This window comes from Ambystoma mexicanum, chromosome 5p, assembly GCF_040938575.1.
Source record: "Ambystoma mexicanum isolate Mex_15411 chromosome 5p, UKY_AmexF1_1, whole genome shotgun sequence".
Taxonomy (NCBI): Eukaryota; Metazoa; Chordata; class Amphibia; order Caudata; family Ambystomatidae; genus Ambystoma; species Ambystoma mexicanum.
In genome coordinates this window covers 547,836,887-547,852,629 of record NC_090930.1, presented here as the reverse complement: position 1 = coordinate 547,852,629, position 15,743 = coordinate 547,836,887, and the positions used below count along the sequence as shown (strand labels likewise).

At 43.9% G+C, this 15,743-nt stretch overlaps 1 protein-coding gene across 2 annotated transcripts in view; it reads left to right on the top strand.

The window, feature by feature from the left end:
• The first annotated feature begins 1,756 nt into the window (after positions 1-1,756).
• LOC138481081 (xaa-Pro aminopeptidase 2-like) overlaps positions 1,757-15,743 on the top strand; it is a 633,999-nt gene continuing 620,012 nt past the window's right edge. For both annotated transcript variants that reach the window (XM_069612976.1, XM_069612977.1), the window contains exon 1: positions 1,757-2,020. The gene's annotated coding sequence lies outside the window, so the exon portion shown is untranslated. The remainder of the gene's footprint in view (positions 2,021-15,743) is intronic.

Sequence of the window (15,743 nt, the reverse complement as noted above, 5' to 3'; positions counted from 1 at the left end):
GTAAGATTTTAAAAGTAAAAACGTATATTTGGGCGACTGGGGCCCATCACTTAAGTGATGGGCCCCAGCCGCCACTCAAAATAAGTTATTTCTTTTAAAACCTACCTTCCGTGGGGCGGGGCACCGGCCACCGGCCCCACAGAAGGTCAGGTTTTCAAAGAAAAAAGTAAAAAACATACTTTTGAGCACAATCCACGGGCCCGGCGCACGCGGAAGAGTCATCAGACTCAGTCTGCCGCAGCCGGCAGCCCCTGGTCACAGAAATTGGCCTGGCCCTGGCACTGACTGCAGTCAGCAGCACACTGCACACAGGTCACACAGACAGAAGCCCGGGTGCGGACAGGCCCCTGGTGGGGTCCTGACTCCTGGGCAGTCAGGAAAGCACCAGGGGACCGTGCCGCCGTACGGGCCCCGCCCTGGTCCTTCCTTGCCTGATCACTTGACTGTGACAGGTTCAGGCTGCACCGCACGCAACAACAAGTGACTTACCTGCTTTGCCGGCTGGGACTTGGTCTCCTGACGGGCCTCAGGGTGTGGGGGCCAGATTGCGCACACTGGCACCCGCACAAATGAAAAAGCAGGCAGAGGGGGCCCCAGGAAGCAACTAGGCCGCACCACGCAGTGCAGCAGGGCAGGCTCTCTCTCTCACAATTCAGGACCGACGACGCCACTCCTCGACACCTTCACTTCACAGTAACTCATGAAATGAAGGTGGCGCTGTGGTGCCTCCTGTGGCAACAACACGTCACCATGTAATTTCACTGGCTCATAACAGCCAATGAAAACTGCACATTCTGTGTTACTATACAGAATGTATCAAATACTGCATAGTACCAACAGAAAGGTAGTTTTCATTGGCTGTTGTTTGTAACAGTTTGTTGTTCATTGCTATTGCTGGTCCCTCCCAGGCCCAGCCAGCCATGGCCTGCAACCTGCAAGCACGAGAGAGATCGAGATCAGAATGACAAATCCCAATGATTTATAATCGAATCAAAGCTAAGTGGAAGAACAAACAAAGCAATTGCACGTGCGCTGGCCCTGCATGAGTTCCGGTCCCCAAAAAAGAGTGCCGGTGTTGGGCACTGCCAACAACCCCCACAAATTAAGCACTGCCCTCCATATACTGGATGCTGCCATTCTGCTCGCACTTTCCTCCCACCTTATCACTATCCTTCCGCCCCGATCGGCACTTCCCTCCCCTCCCCTACCACCTGCACTTCTTGTCCAGAAAGTTGAGTAGCACATTTTTTGCCATAAGTAAGTTTCTTACATTGAAAAAAGAAAAGCAGACGAAGAAATAGAAAAATATTGCCAGCGTCCACACTGCAGTCTACTGTCATACTATGTATACAAAAGGAAAAGCAGTGAGTATTAATGTATTCCGAGTGGTCTTTCATCGAGGTGTGTTAGTGTCGAGTGTTTATGTAACCCTTAAATGTACGTCGGTGTTTATAGTCCACGAGGGCAGTATTCTTGTCGCTACTTTCTTTAGACTCGGCATTCTCGGTGATTAATTGGAAATAGACTGCTTAGTTTCTGTGCAAAAATCTGTTATCATGTTTTTTGCTGAGTTTATAATCTCTTTATTTACATTGCGATGTCCTGTAAACTTTACGCGAGTTGATTCACTGATAAATTAAATAAGGAAAACGAAATTGTAGTTAACTGATGTGGACTATATTTTTCCATGCACAGTGGGTGTTCTTTACTCCTCGAGAGAGCGCTGGATCCAGGAAGGTTGCTGCGTAGTTTCCTCTGAGGAAGCGCGAGCCTCGGCGAATCCTGTTACGTGCAAGGCAACGAAGTCAAGCCTGCTTCCGAATCCTTTAGGGTTTCTGAAGTCTGCTTGCTCTTCTGCAGGGCTGAATGTTTGGAATTTGCTGTGCCCCACTGAGCTCAGCGTAGCTGTCAACAGATCACTTTGAATCCCTGCCTAACTTTTCCTGGCGATAGTAAACCCGTCATCAGGAAGAACGCCTGCTGTGCTGCCAGCGTTGCACACATTGAACTTCTACGAAAGGTAAGGTACTTCTTTGCGCTTCTACACTATCTTAAAGCGATGCCGAGTATTGGCTGCCAAGCTGTCTGGTGTGCCAGGGGATGGAGACTGTGGTCTCCTGCCCTGTAGCCACGGAGGGAGGGGCCGGGGCGGAGCATGGATTGGTGTGTAGTGCATGTGTGATACTGAGGGACATTCCTTTCATGGGCCTGCTCCACTTCCCTTCAGGCTAGATTAAATGTTACTTCGGACGTGGGCGGAGCCTACAATGATTTCCTGTGGGAATCAGCACTTAAGGGAAGCAGCAATCAACAAGAGTTTACTTTAGGTGATGGAGGTGTGCAGCTGTAGAGTAGAACTCCTGAAAAGATGACATATTAACAGTAGTGCGACTTTGTTGTATGGTGCCTTCGTTTACAAAAAGGAGAACTGTTTAGCCAACCTTTAAATAATGGGCTTGGAGAAAATGTGGAAGGGTGGTAACTGTTTGAAATTCCCTTTTACCAATAGCTTCCTACTTGTACACCATTCAATGGTATGTTGCAAACCATAGTGTTGACTTATTGCTGGAAGACACAGCTTAAGGAACAAACAAAGGAGTGTTTACTGATAAAGAATATCTCCTTTTTTTTGTTAGAGAGTTTAAATGACTCTGCAATGTCACTCCTCTTCTATCTCTTAGCACACTTTTTCTTCTTCTTAGGATTTGATTAGAGCAACTTCCTTAAAAGTCCATGCTTTTCTTGTTCCCACTGCGCCCAGTTCCCTACTTCCCCACTGTGGTAAAAGGGACTAAGGGCGTGATGACAGGTGACAACATCACGCAGTCAAAATAATAAAAATCAGGAAGCCTGCAAAAGCAGAACTTCCAGTTAGACATTAACATTGTGTCTGTGTGGTCTGTTCACCGGGCGGGCCTGCGCCACTATGCAGTGGGACAGGCCCGTCGGTATCACATTGGCGACGTGGACGGTGGTCCCGGACCACGTTTGCGTCCGCTCCTTGCAAAATTGGGCCACTTTGCCCGCTGCAGCACAATGTCCCAAGGCACACGCTGCCTCCAACAACAAACCCACCAGGCGTAATGCGCGGCAGCAGGCCACTTTGCTAAGAAAAAAGAAAAAAAAAGGGAGCAGCTCACACACCACGAAGTCCAACCTGCACAGCCCACACAGATCACCGGCAACGCCCCCACCACGGAGCCAACATTGGAAACCCCAGCCATCCTGCCCTGAGCAGGAATGGTTCCCACCATTCTGGCCCTCCAAGGACTACTTTCCATTGATCCATGTGTGTCACATTTAGGGTAGAGGTGTGAGGCATGCATTTATGAAGGGGTGATGCTAGTTCCCCTTACCGAGCAGCCACGCCAGGTGCATTCAGGTTGCTTTGAGTAAGGACCAAGGAGTTATGGGTCGATCTAGTCAATCAGACACACATGTGGGTGAAGAGGAGGTCTGTATCACAGACCATTTGGCCATTGATGGTGTGTTGCATATGTCTGTTACAGAATACTTGCTCCCTTGCCCTGGGTGGTAAAAGTGCCAAATGTGTGCTATCCACTGCCCCAACCACACCGGGGAAGTCTGCAAAGGTATGGACATGGCCTTTGGTGTGATTTACGGCCACTGCATCCATGGGGAAGAATATGTGGTAATGGGCCCATTTCATCATGACAGACAACACCTTTGAGAGGATGTGGGAGAAGCATGACTGTGTGATGTTGTGCACCAGGACCACGGTGTGCTGAAAGGTACCAGTTGCACAGAGATGGAGCACAGTCACTACTTTCATTGAGATGGAGTGGGATGGAAATTTCAGTCTGCCCGATGATCTCAATGTAGCCAGCATTTTCTGCCAGGAGGCTGTAGATGGTATGCAGGTACAGATTAATTTAATACACCTGCTTGTCTGTGAGTTCATGGTGGATGAGCCTGGACCTGCTCACCCTTGGTGTGCAGGCTCTTTGGGTTCTCCTCTCCCTCCTCTTATGGACGTCCTGCTGAGATGGTTGGGGGACAGGGTGCTCAGAGGGTTGTGGGACACGCTGTTGGTTTGCCTGCTGGGTGACTGGTGGGACAGGCCGATGAGCACCTGCTGTGGGAGTTGGAGGCAGGCTGATGGGCTACCTGCTGTTGTTGCTGCTGTGCCATCCATGTCTCTAGCAGTGACCTGAGCTAGCTTAGCTATCAGGTAAATGCCCTTGCTCATTCCATGGTGGTAGAAATGTGAGGGTTGGGCGTGTCCGCTTTGTATGTGCTGTTCCAAACCCCTAATTGCTGGTTAGATTCATGTGTGTCTAGTTGTGGGTTGCTGGAGTGCTCGTTGGGCTGATTGGCCAACCTGGGTGAACAGTCACTCCAAATTGTTCCTGTTGTTGAGCAGGTGCCATTTGGAGATGCAAAGGTGGGTGGTAAATGAAAACTGCATGAGGCATTTTTAATAGGTGTTATGCTGAGGTGTAAAATACAGGCGTAAGGTGAAGAGTAAACAGAAGGCGGTACACATGCCTTGTGTTTACTTTTTGCTTGCTAGGCATAAGGTGTAGAGGCTAGGGACAGCTTGCACATCATGATGCAGAACTTAAAACCATGGTGTAAAATGTGTACGCCTTGTAGTTATACCTTAGTTTTACACGTTGACCACCTATAAAATGAGGCTGATTGAGTACAGCAACATCTTGTACCATGTCCAAGGAGGATTCAGACCAGTCAGGGGAATACAATTAGTGCATTCATGAATTAGGGATCGACCTTAAGATCAACGCATATGCTAACATCACTTGGGTCCTCATTCCCCTAGACATGCCAGTAGCATGCAACACTAAATCACTCATCCCTAATAAAGGGACCAGAAGAAGCAATACTTTGCAGCACTGTGCTACAATGGAAGAGGTTTTTTCCTATGGAGGACAGCACCTGATCAAACGCTATCACCTTGGCTTGTCAACATAGCCCCCCCATGAAACTCATCAAAATGTACAGCCTCATTTACTACAACTACACAGACAACACAGTATACAGTTTCCAAATGACAACCTGCAAAGGCACAGCCACCACCCTAAGAAAATGTCTCACATCTGTGAATGTATGGACGATGAACAACAACCTAAAACTGAATGCTTACATGACAGACATCATGACGGACATCACGCGTTGACTTGGAAGCAAGACAATGCAGAGCAACACAGATTCGAATCCCGATCCTGCACTTAGCGACTGGTCTCCAGTATTTAGCGTGTAACAAAAGGTTAAATAATTAATAATTTCATCAGCCAATGCTGCTCCACAGATATCAATCCCTTGGCCTCCTGGAAACCTCAAAAGTGGTCAAGAACGTAGGGATCCTGAGGGATAGTAGACTATGCCTGGAACCAAAAATGAATGCAACAGTAAATACATGTTTTTAATGCCTACAGTAAATCAGACAGCTAATGTCTTTCCTCACCTTCCGACACAGGAATACCCCCATTTTATTGCCACTGTAATCAATTGACTATGCCCAAATTCATCCAAGAAAACATTGTACCATACCAACCCAGGAGAGCTCTGAAATCCAAAATCTATAAACCTGCAATAAGGCAGAAAGAGGCAAAGAGAATTAGCCTTCTTCAACATCATGAAAGCATTTGGGAATTATCTTCCAAAGTGAATTAGCACAGTGGGGATCACCTTACATTCTGGAAAACACTAAATACCTGGCTTTTCAACACATCTTAACCAACCAAATCATGCATTAATCTCCATAACAGGACTGTACACCAAAGCACACCTCTACTGAGATTCACCCCTAGGCACTCAATCAGGTTATTGCTCAATGTGTTTGTGACCTGGAACCCAATTTAACCAAAAGGCCTACTTGGAGTTTTCTGTGGGGTGCACAGTGAAATATGATTTGCTTAATTTGGCCAAAGGTGCTCAATGGAGCAAGTGACCTATTGTGATTTGACGCTTGATGGCCAAGTATTTTGCATGTCTAAGCCCTAGATGTTACACTTGGACCTCATGGCAGGTGGAGTAGTTTTGACGGACACCACCTTGGGTTCTCTCTCTGGAAAACTACACTGAACTCCCATCCCAGAATCTTTCTCCCTTACTCACTACAGGGAATCTACTTGGTACCAAGCGCTGCATGTTCACTATGTCTTCTCCTCCTCTCCATATTTCCACACCCTGATCCAGGACGAACCTCTGTACAATGACCATTGCCAGCTATCCCAGCCAACATTAGGTTGCCTCAGAACATCTCCTCGCAACAACCCTACCCAAAAGCGCCTCCATCAAGATGTCACCCAAAGCGCACTCCTACTGAGATTTCACCACAACCCCTCTGAATGGTTGCTCCAAGTTGCCCAGCAGCCCCCTGCAAACATGCTGCCCTACCAGTCTTAGCATGTATGCTCAAATCAACTATAGGTAGACCAAATAGGCAACTCACACATGGTGATTTCTATACCCATACCAGCTATTTATGGAAGGCTGTGAATTTCTGTGACTTTCCTTAGTCATCTTCATGGTGTTGTGTTATATATAATCGCATAGTGGAGTACACAAGTTGGTTTCAGGTTTCCCTCTGTACACTGTTTTCTTGGTCTTCTTGATCCTCAGGCATAAAGAAATGCTACACTTTAGATTTGCATGGTAAACTAGGATCTGGTCAATGCTAATCTGGAAATGGCCATAAGTGTGACTTTGGTATACTATTGTGATGTTATCATGGTGGTGTTGTAGGTGCAATATACTAATATGTTTCTCTTCATATCTGTGGAACTGTTTTTGAAGGAGATGTTGCACAGTCTAATGACAGTCTGGTAGCAATTGCATGTCATGGCAACCACAGACCATGGGTTTGTTCTCTGTAGCAGTAGTGTCTACAAGCAGTTTATAGCTTTATTATAGCCTGCGATGGAGCATTATCTTCTTTCATTCATTTTGTCATTTGTTATAGTGCCTTTCATCATAATTATGGTCCCAACATGCTTTTGGTTGAACGCCCTCGGAGGGACCGGAGTCCAAAAATGTGGGAGAATTTGGGAGGTGCTCTTATGCGTCTGTGCAGTTAATCCATTAAAGTTATGCGAGGGTGCCCAAGACCCTGCTAGTCACACACATCTAAATGGAATGTGTATGGGCACAGCAGAGGTATACTTTGGCCTAAAGGGGGGCATTGTGTTTAAGGAGATAGAGAGTTATGTGGGAAGCTATGGTTCGAATTTGTGTCATTAGAAGGAGCTTCATTCTTATGGCAGAGGTGATGTGCAATAGTGTTTGTGTTGAATGTGAGTGCAGGGTGTGTACAGTGAGATTGTGCCTTCCACTAAGTTGCAAAGGTGCGGTGTACAAGAGAAGAAATGGGTTAGCTGTACAAACAACAATGTCTATTTCCTGGGTTACATCTGTTTAGAGGGAGCAGTGCTACATTTCACAGGCAATCTAAGTGCTTGATGAATGCATTATACTCACCCTCTTAGAGGTTCTTAGAGTGAGAGATTGCCATCCATAGTTCCTTTTAGTGTAAAAACAAGGACTGTATTTAATGATTACATGTGTTGGCTTGGCCCACCCTCCTGTGCAGGTACATTCTGTAGGGAGGGAGAATGCAGATGAAACATGTGTGCAAGAGCCTGTCAGTGGATGCAGGGTTAGGGAGGGGATCAGGAAGTCAGGGGGACCAGCCAGGGTTTGAGGGCTTTCCTGAAGGCCTGGTGATCCTCTATGAAGCGGAGTACGAGGGGGAGGGAGTTCCGGAAAGTGGGTGCGAGGACAGAGAAACAGGCACCTCTTAATCTGGAGAATTGGAAAGTAGGGACTACCAGGAGGTGTGCGGTGCCTGATCCAAGTATTCTGGTGGGGTGGTAGCTAGTGAGCTTGTTTCTGACAAACTCTGGGCCTTTCTTGTGGATTGCATTGTGGTAATGCACATGGCTTTGAAGGAGGCCCTTCAGCTCATGGCGAGCCAGTGGAGTGTCCTGAGTGCGAGCGAGATGTGTTCTCTGGGGGAGAGTGCGAGGAGGAGCCTTGCTGTAGAGATTTTAATCAGTTAGACCTTTCTTTGCAGAAACTCTATGTGTAAAATCAAGCAAATATCGAGGCTTGGTACCACCAAAAATTAGATCCGCCAGTCACAAAGTCAAAGATTTATTCTGTACAGATTCAAATATCAACGTAGATAGCTATCTGGTCCACAGCACCTTGCAGTGCGTACCAGAAACACTGTGAGGGGAGTGAGTCCTGGTCATCACAAAACATGCAGTATTTATACACAGTCCTGGGCATAGCTCAGCCCATCTCCAAACTAATAGGTTACAAATTTGGGTTTGTGCCCAGTTCACATGGCAAATACAACAATATTGTCTTTACGTACTTACAAAATACAATGGTTACAACTTTGTTCTGTCTGGTCATGTTGGTTATCCAGCTTAGGCTGATCCTAGTTTCAAGAAACAAATTCAAAAGCTTATTGTTAAGGTACACAGTTCTAGTTTGTCTAACATTCAGTTCTTATGTTTGAATATGGCTGAGGCTATTGATACAGAAAACACTTTGAATTGGAGTTCACTTTCGCTCCAAGGTTCCTTAAACATACTGACAAACTTTGTTGCCATCAGCTGTGTGGATCTTTAGCTTCTAAAATAATTCTATTTCCAGAAATGTACACAGGATTCCTTCAAAAACACACAGCATTAGTTTACATTTATTGTAAACACTGTTTGTGGGAGGATGAGTTTTGTAGACATAGGGCCTCATTACGACCCAGGCGGTAAGTTACCGCCTGGGTCGTACCTTTACCACCATGGCGTAAACTACGTTTACGCCATGGTGGTTGGCGGACTTACCGCCCCATTCCGAGGTTGGCGGGGCGGTAAGTCCCCAATCCCCATTTACCCTTCCCCATTCCCATTTTTGCCCCATAGGGCATAATGGGAGTGTGGAAGGCGTTCATTACGCCACCGTAAATTACGGTGGCGTAATTAACATCAAGGTCCCTTAACGCCATGGATTTTAACACCTGCAAAAAGCAGGTGTTAAAACCGCCATGGCGCTAAGGGACCTCGGAATCAGGCGGTAAGGGTCGGCGCTGTTTGCGCCGCCGTAAACCCCTTACCGACTGAGTCGTAATGAAGCCCATAGATAACACTTTGAATGAGAGTACGTTCTGACTACAAGGTCTTGTTTGCACAGGACAAATAGTCTGCTCTGCCAGCCCTAGTGTTGGCATAGGCTCAAAGGTCGATTCTGCTCTAGCAGCTGAAAACATAGCTAATCATTACTGAAGAGTGAGCAGAAGTTAGAACCAAGATGGAGGACTTTTTCCAAGATGGCGCTTGGAGTCATTTCTGATTCAGAACTTTGCAGCGCGGTTTTCCCCATGGACCAACTAGGCTTAGGCCAATATAAATCAGTGGGAGGCATAATATGATTTCCATTTAACATATGGAGGTAGGAGAGATAAGGAAAGATCTGCTTGAATATGGGGAGGTGGAAGGTGCACAATCTGGAGACTGCATTGGTGTGACAGGAGAGGGTCAGGTCTGAGCTAAAAGTGCATCCTAGGTTTATGACTGAGGGGGATGCAGTGGGTAGTGGGCATCATCTGATTTCGATTCAGTGGAAATGGGCGGGACCAGGTATTACTGATATTCTGGCCTGCTGCACAATATGTTATTTCTTCCTCTGCTTAAATAGAAATGATTTGCACCTATTTTCCTTCTGCCTCAAATAAACTAGACTCATCCTCCTCCTTTGTTGACAAATGACCTGGCTGAAAATTACCTGACTGCAACACATTTGCACAGAACCGCACATACCTGCCTATGATGTGAGACCATGCAAAAGTATGGTAGTCGCCTGTGTTTGTATGCAAAAGATTGAATGCCAATGCTATATTTATTATTATTATAGACATCTCTGTCCAATTGATATCAATCCCTGACAAATGTTAAAACAGAGGCTTTTATTGGAAATACCTATAGACACAGAAGACAATAGTGCTTGACTATGCAAATGTAACTTGTCATCACCATGACATTAAAAGTGCATCATTTAGTGATTGAAAAGGAGCAGCATTTAATCATTTGTGAGATGATGAATTATTCACGTTCCAGAGAAAGCACCAGAAACACGTCTTGCCCTTGAATTTGGAGTTACATCCATCTTTATTAGAAGAAATATAATTGCCATCTAAAATTTTGAAGAGGTGGGAATACTTATCAAGCTATGTCTCCATAATTGATCTCACCTCTTCTTTATGTGTACTACCCAAAATTCAGTAGAATTGGGAATAATGATGAAGATGTATATTTATAATTATTTCCACCTCTTCTGTAGTTCTGTATTTTAGATAGAAATTATTTTTATTCATTAAATACGGGGCTCAATCCGACCCAAAGGATAACACGTTTTTCCAGTGCTTTCTCTGGCATGGCATATTATATATATATTTCTTCACATCTTAACATAACAAGGTGCTTGGTGTCAGCTTCATACTAATTGTTATTTTTAGTTATGGCTCCCTAGTGCACTGTTGCAAAAGCCAAAACTATTGCATTGGAGTGTAATAGGTGGTGTGTTGCTGGCGAGGAGGGGCACAAAGACAGCAGGTGCTGTTTGCCTGTGTGCCGAACCACTGCAAGATGCTGCCCTTGGCAGTAGACATGAGTTGGCCTCCTCTGATCCACACCCAAACCAACCTCATTGTAGTGTCTTCAGCTGGTGTCAACCATCTGAACCTTGCTGGGCTTGTACCGATCAATGAGCCAATGTGAGCCACAGCTGATTGGCACAGCAGGACTCCACGAAGTACACCACTGCATAGCTAGTAAATGCTTTTAAATGCTAAAAAATGTGTACATGGTTTTTCACACTAACAACATATAAATATTTTAAAAAGTTATTTTACGGTTTCTATTAGTAATGTTCTTAATGTAAAGGCATAACCATACACAAACGTTATAGCTTTTAATCTGGCTAACAAAAGGAAAATAGTATTGGACTGGTGGAGTCAAAGGAATGGTTGAGCCTGATTTTCAGGACCAAGAAAGTAGAAACAAACTGAGACCATGCATTGATTTAAGGAGCCGGAACCGGGAAATCATACAGTATACAATAACCTTCCACTTCTGAACATCTCAGAGTTGGTGCTATCATTGAATGGGAGCACAGACTTCATGAAATGGGACATGCGAGGAGAGGAGCCAATCACCATATAAAACTACACCAGAGTTTAAAACCTCATGGTGTTCAGTATAGCCTTTGGGGTTTTCTAGTACATTAGGATACCCATGGCCTGTGTTCAGTAGCCTATGTCTTCCATTGAGTGATGATGCGATCCCCTAAAGGAATAAATGGGGTAAAGTGTTTGCAGGATAATATTCTTGTGCATGGACGTATGACAGAAGAGCACAATATCATACTTGTCCGAGTACTGACCCAATAAAAAAAGGTTTGCAACTACATAAGGGCAAATTCAAATAATTAAAAGCTCATTTGGAATGCATGTCATTTTCTATATCACATAATGGCAAACACCCAAATGACAGTTTGGTTAAATCCATATCTGATGCTACTTACGGTGAAGACAGAGAAAATCTTAAATCCTTCAGTGTTGAATACTATTCCAAATGTTTAAAAGATTTCCCCCAGCCTCCAATTGCCTCAGAGCTCTCCTCCAAAATAGAGCTCGCAAACACCTAGGTCCACAAACCCTCCACTCCCACACCTAATCTGAGATTGGGTTATCTGATCCCCCCTGCTTCCTCTCCTGGTTGCTTGTAGATACCTTGTTGCCAAATTGTCCGTCCTCCCCTACCCATTTGTTAGCTCCCCGCTCTCTTGTATTTCATAGGTGACTATGCATTATCACCACCACTCTTGAAGACAACTTAGTATTTTCTACTGAATATAAAGAGATGGGACAGACAAGAGGACTTACGCTGGTGGTATCTGTGTCTTATCTTACAATTGTGCATGTCATTTGCATGTCAACTGCATGTTAGCCATCGAAGCAGGTGTCCTGCATGAATGTCCGTGAATTCACTGAATCCACTTCCCCTAAAGGAGAAATCTTCGAATGTTCTTTTCTTCTAATCTTTTTTTTGTTATGCGGGGGAGACCTTCCACCCGCCTCCTCCCTCCCCCTACCTTATCCTATCCCCTTACCCCACCCCCATCTATGTTTTAAAATATACTTACTTACTTAACGCATATGAAGAAATTGGATTTGGTAAAATCTACGGTGTTGGTCCTGCATATAACATACAGTAAAACCCTTAACTGTAGACAGTTGCCCTGGGGATTGACAGTATTCTTACATCACTCTAGCCCACTCTTGCGCTGCAACCCATAGAATACAGCTGACTTCCATAAACAAAAGCGGTCCAACTGTCAGATAGTCACTGACACAGCACTCTTCCTTATGGGTTTGCTATATGTGCTGCACATGTGCTGCACAATTTTAAAGAATTGCTTAACCTAGTCATCTCTGCTTAACACCAAATGGCAATAAAGGTTTACACGCATTCTACTGCTCCTTTCATTTACATGGCTGCTCAGACTACAGTCTCCTGAAGGGCGTTAATCCACCAGAGCGCTTCGAGGCTATACCAATGGCAGCAGACGATATACATGTGTGAAAAACCAATAACACTAGTATCATAAATAAACTGAATTAGAAAAAGGGAACCAACATGAATACTATATTCTCGAACATTATTCACAACAACTCTTATTCATTTTCCAATGTTTTCAAATTTTCATTATTTTATTTTGTTTGTTGCATGACATTAAAGTCACTTCAGATTTATTTTCATTTCAGTAAACTCCTTGACGTTGCTGACAGGTGTTTCCGTTATTAGATCTTTTTGAAGGCTATAGAGCTCATAAACAGAATAAAAACATATCCTTTGATGTCCATCCATAAATCTAATACTGAAGAAATTCTGCTCTGCAGCACCTCAGATACTGACACTCTGTTTTAGCTGATAACGTTGATAATAAATATAAGCAAATATTATTATTTAAATGGTCTGTCATAGTTAAGTATTGTAATTAGGTACAGATTTCAGTACTCTTTGCCTAAACACACGTTCCAGTTATAAGTCTCTCCTTATAATATTAAAGTACAAAAAGCAAGAAATCTCTGCAATCCATTTAATGCGATTTGTACTTTCGCTTAATTCCTTGCCTCATACATTAAGAAGATACCTTTACCAAATGTAAGTCCTGTAAGTGGACTTCTCTTCTCTTCCTAAGAGTCGTTTTATAATGTAATCCCTTCTTCTTGTCTTAAAAGAAATAATACATTTATATTGAGTCTATTGAGGAACATGTCCACTTAGTGTAATGACTTAATTTATGTAGGTTATACCTTATTCCTTTCCACTCAATAGGTTCCATCTATTGTGTTCACATTATTCTGATTACTTCCTTATTTGTCATTTCTGCTCACTTTTCAGCTCTTAAAATAGAACATTTTTACAAAGAATATTTATAATTTGGTCGCCCTTACACAAGCCAACTCTTCCTCAAGGATCGCACTGGGACAAGAATCAGGCCCGGACACCAAAGAAAAAGAGGCCCACCCCTAACCTCAAAAAAAGTGGGCCACCCCTCGCCTCAAAAAAAGTGGCCCTCAAACCATCATCCGTTAATCGCGTCAATTCACGACTTTACAGAACATGCTACTTATGGAGGGTTCATGTGTCTGTTGCATGTCATGTTTTGTGTAAACGCGTGAGAAAGTAATAACATTCCTTTTGTTCTTTTTTTTAAAAACCACATCATCCGATAGCTAAATGCTTATTTTGCAAAACCAAACTCAAGGCATGTCTACTCGTTGCCACCACTAATGAAAATAGAGGTGCATTCTTAAGCAGCCACGCCCACGCCACATACCGGAAGACGGAACCGTACGGAGAGAAGCCCGACTGCAGCAAGTGTCTACATGTGCTAGACCCTGCATTAAGAAGCATGCGGTAGGAAACTTGGACTCCAAGGCCTCTCGTTCCCCCCATTTTTCTCTCATCATTGGGATTCCCCAGGCTGAGACAACTCTACCCATTTATGGATAGAATTTTGTTTAAAAAGAAGAGAATAGATGTGTGACACCCTAGCACATTTTGGTTGAGAATATTCTGCAGCAGAGGATCTCTACGCCTGGTGCGTGTTCCATTCGGCTAAACTGTCCACGTGAGAGTGCAGTTGAGCCTCTCGGACCATCCTTTGGATGGTGATTTATCGTTTCAACAAGGGGGTGTGGCTGTGGATATACACCCTATAGGAATACCAAAGTGGCCCATTGTTTGATTGCCATTATTTGTATTTCTTTATAGGCATTGGTAGGATTGTATCACAAGAGAATCAATTAATGTGTGTGTTCTCGTGTTTTACTTAGTGCACAAATGACCGACATAGACATGACAGTTCCCTGATGAATTTCCTTTCATTTTTTGTTTATACCCCCTCTTTTCTTTTTTTGTTGAGTGGTTGACGGAAAGAAACATGTTGGATAGTAGTATGTTGAGAAGGGTGTGTATGAGAGGTGTTGAATGAGAGAATGCTATATGTGTTTGAGAAAACCTGGTGTTACTTTGTTTAAATTTTTGCGTAATTGCACTTGCACGTGACACTTTATGTGCACAATACCTCAAACTTGCAGGAGAGCCATTTTGCTCTGTCCTATACACCCTAGACTGACGGTTTTATCTATGTCATTGCACTGATGTTTTCCTTTTTCTTATCTATCACTGCTAACACTGAAGAAACAAGGAGGGTGAATTTGATAATCAACAAATTATATTGTTCTCCCTCCCTGAACTATTCAATGTCAGTACAATTTTCTCAAATGTACTGCTGTATTCTTCAGTGAGTGTATGATCTTTGTATAGATTTTTATGATCATTTGTTACGAATATTAATAACATTGTATATTTTTCTAAAATATTGCCTATTGATTTAATGGAATAAGGGCAGGCCTTCTTCGCTTAACCCCTTTGAATATTAGTAAAATTGTATATTTTTCTAAAATATTGCCTATTGATTTAATGGAATAAGCGCAGGCCTTCTTCGCTTAACCCTTTTGTTGATCCGAGGTTACCTACGTCGAATTGAAACAAGTTACCTGTTGGACTTGTATGTTTAGTTCTAAAGGTTGTTAACCTTTGTTTGAGGGTGGTCCAGCACAGGCTTTTCTTCCCTCTTCTCCTCCTCAGTGTTATTGGCATTCTTAAGCAGTACAGCCAAATGATGACACCGGAAAGTACCTTGCCAGTTATACTCATGCTCAAATATTACACAACAACACAACGCATAAAATAACATAACTTTACATACAGTTCTGCGACAGGGGCGCAGGAGTGGCATGGACCAACCACCCCCACTGCGGTTTTGGGACCTGCTGCAAGTTGATGCTTATACAGGGCTCTGCAACCCCAGCAGGGAAGGAAGGTTAGGGTGACGATGGTTGGATAGGAAGGGGGAAGTAGGAAACCATAATGAGGTTTAGGGAGAGGTTGTGAATAGGTTGGGGATGTTAGGGTAAGGTTTTGACCATTGCGCAGGCTTCCAGTGAGCTGTTACACAGCACTCATACAAATACGTCCCTGCTTCTGACTCTATACACACTTACAATATCACTATCGCAGTATACAAAGGCAAAGCAGCATAATAAACACACATGAGGTAGTGCAGCACTCATCTTAGGTTAATTTTCGCCCAGAGTGTTCCTTGTTTTTGTCTCCTGCGATTTC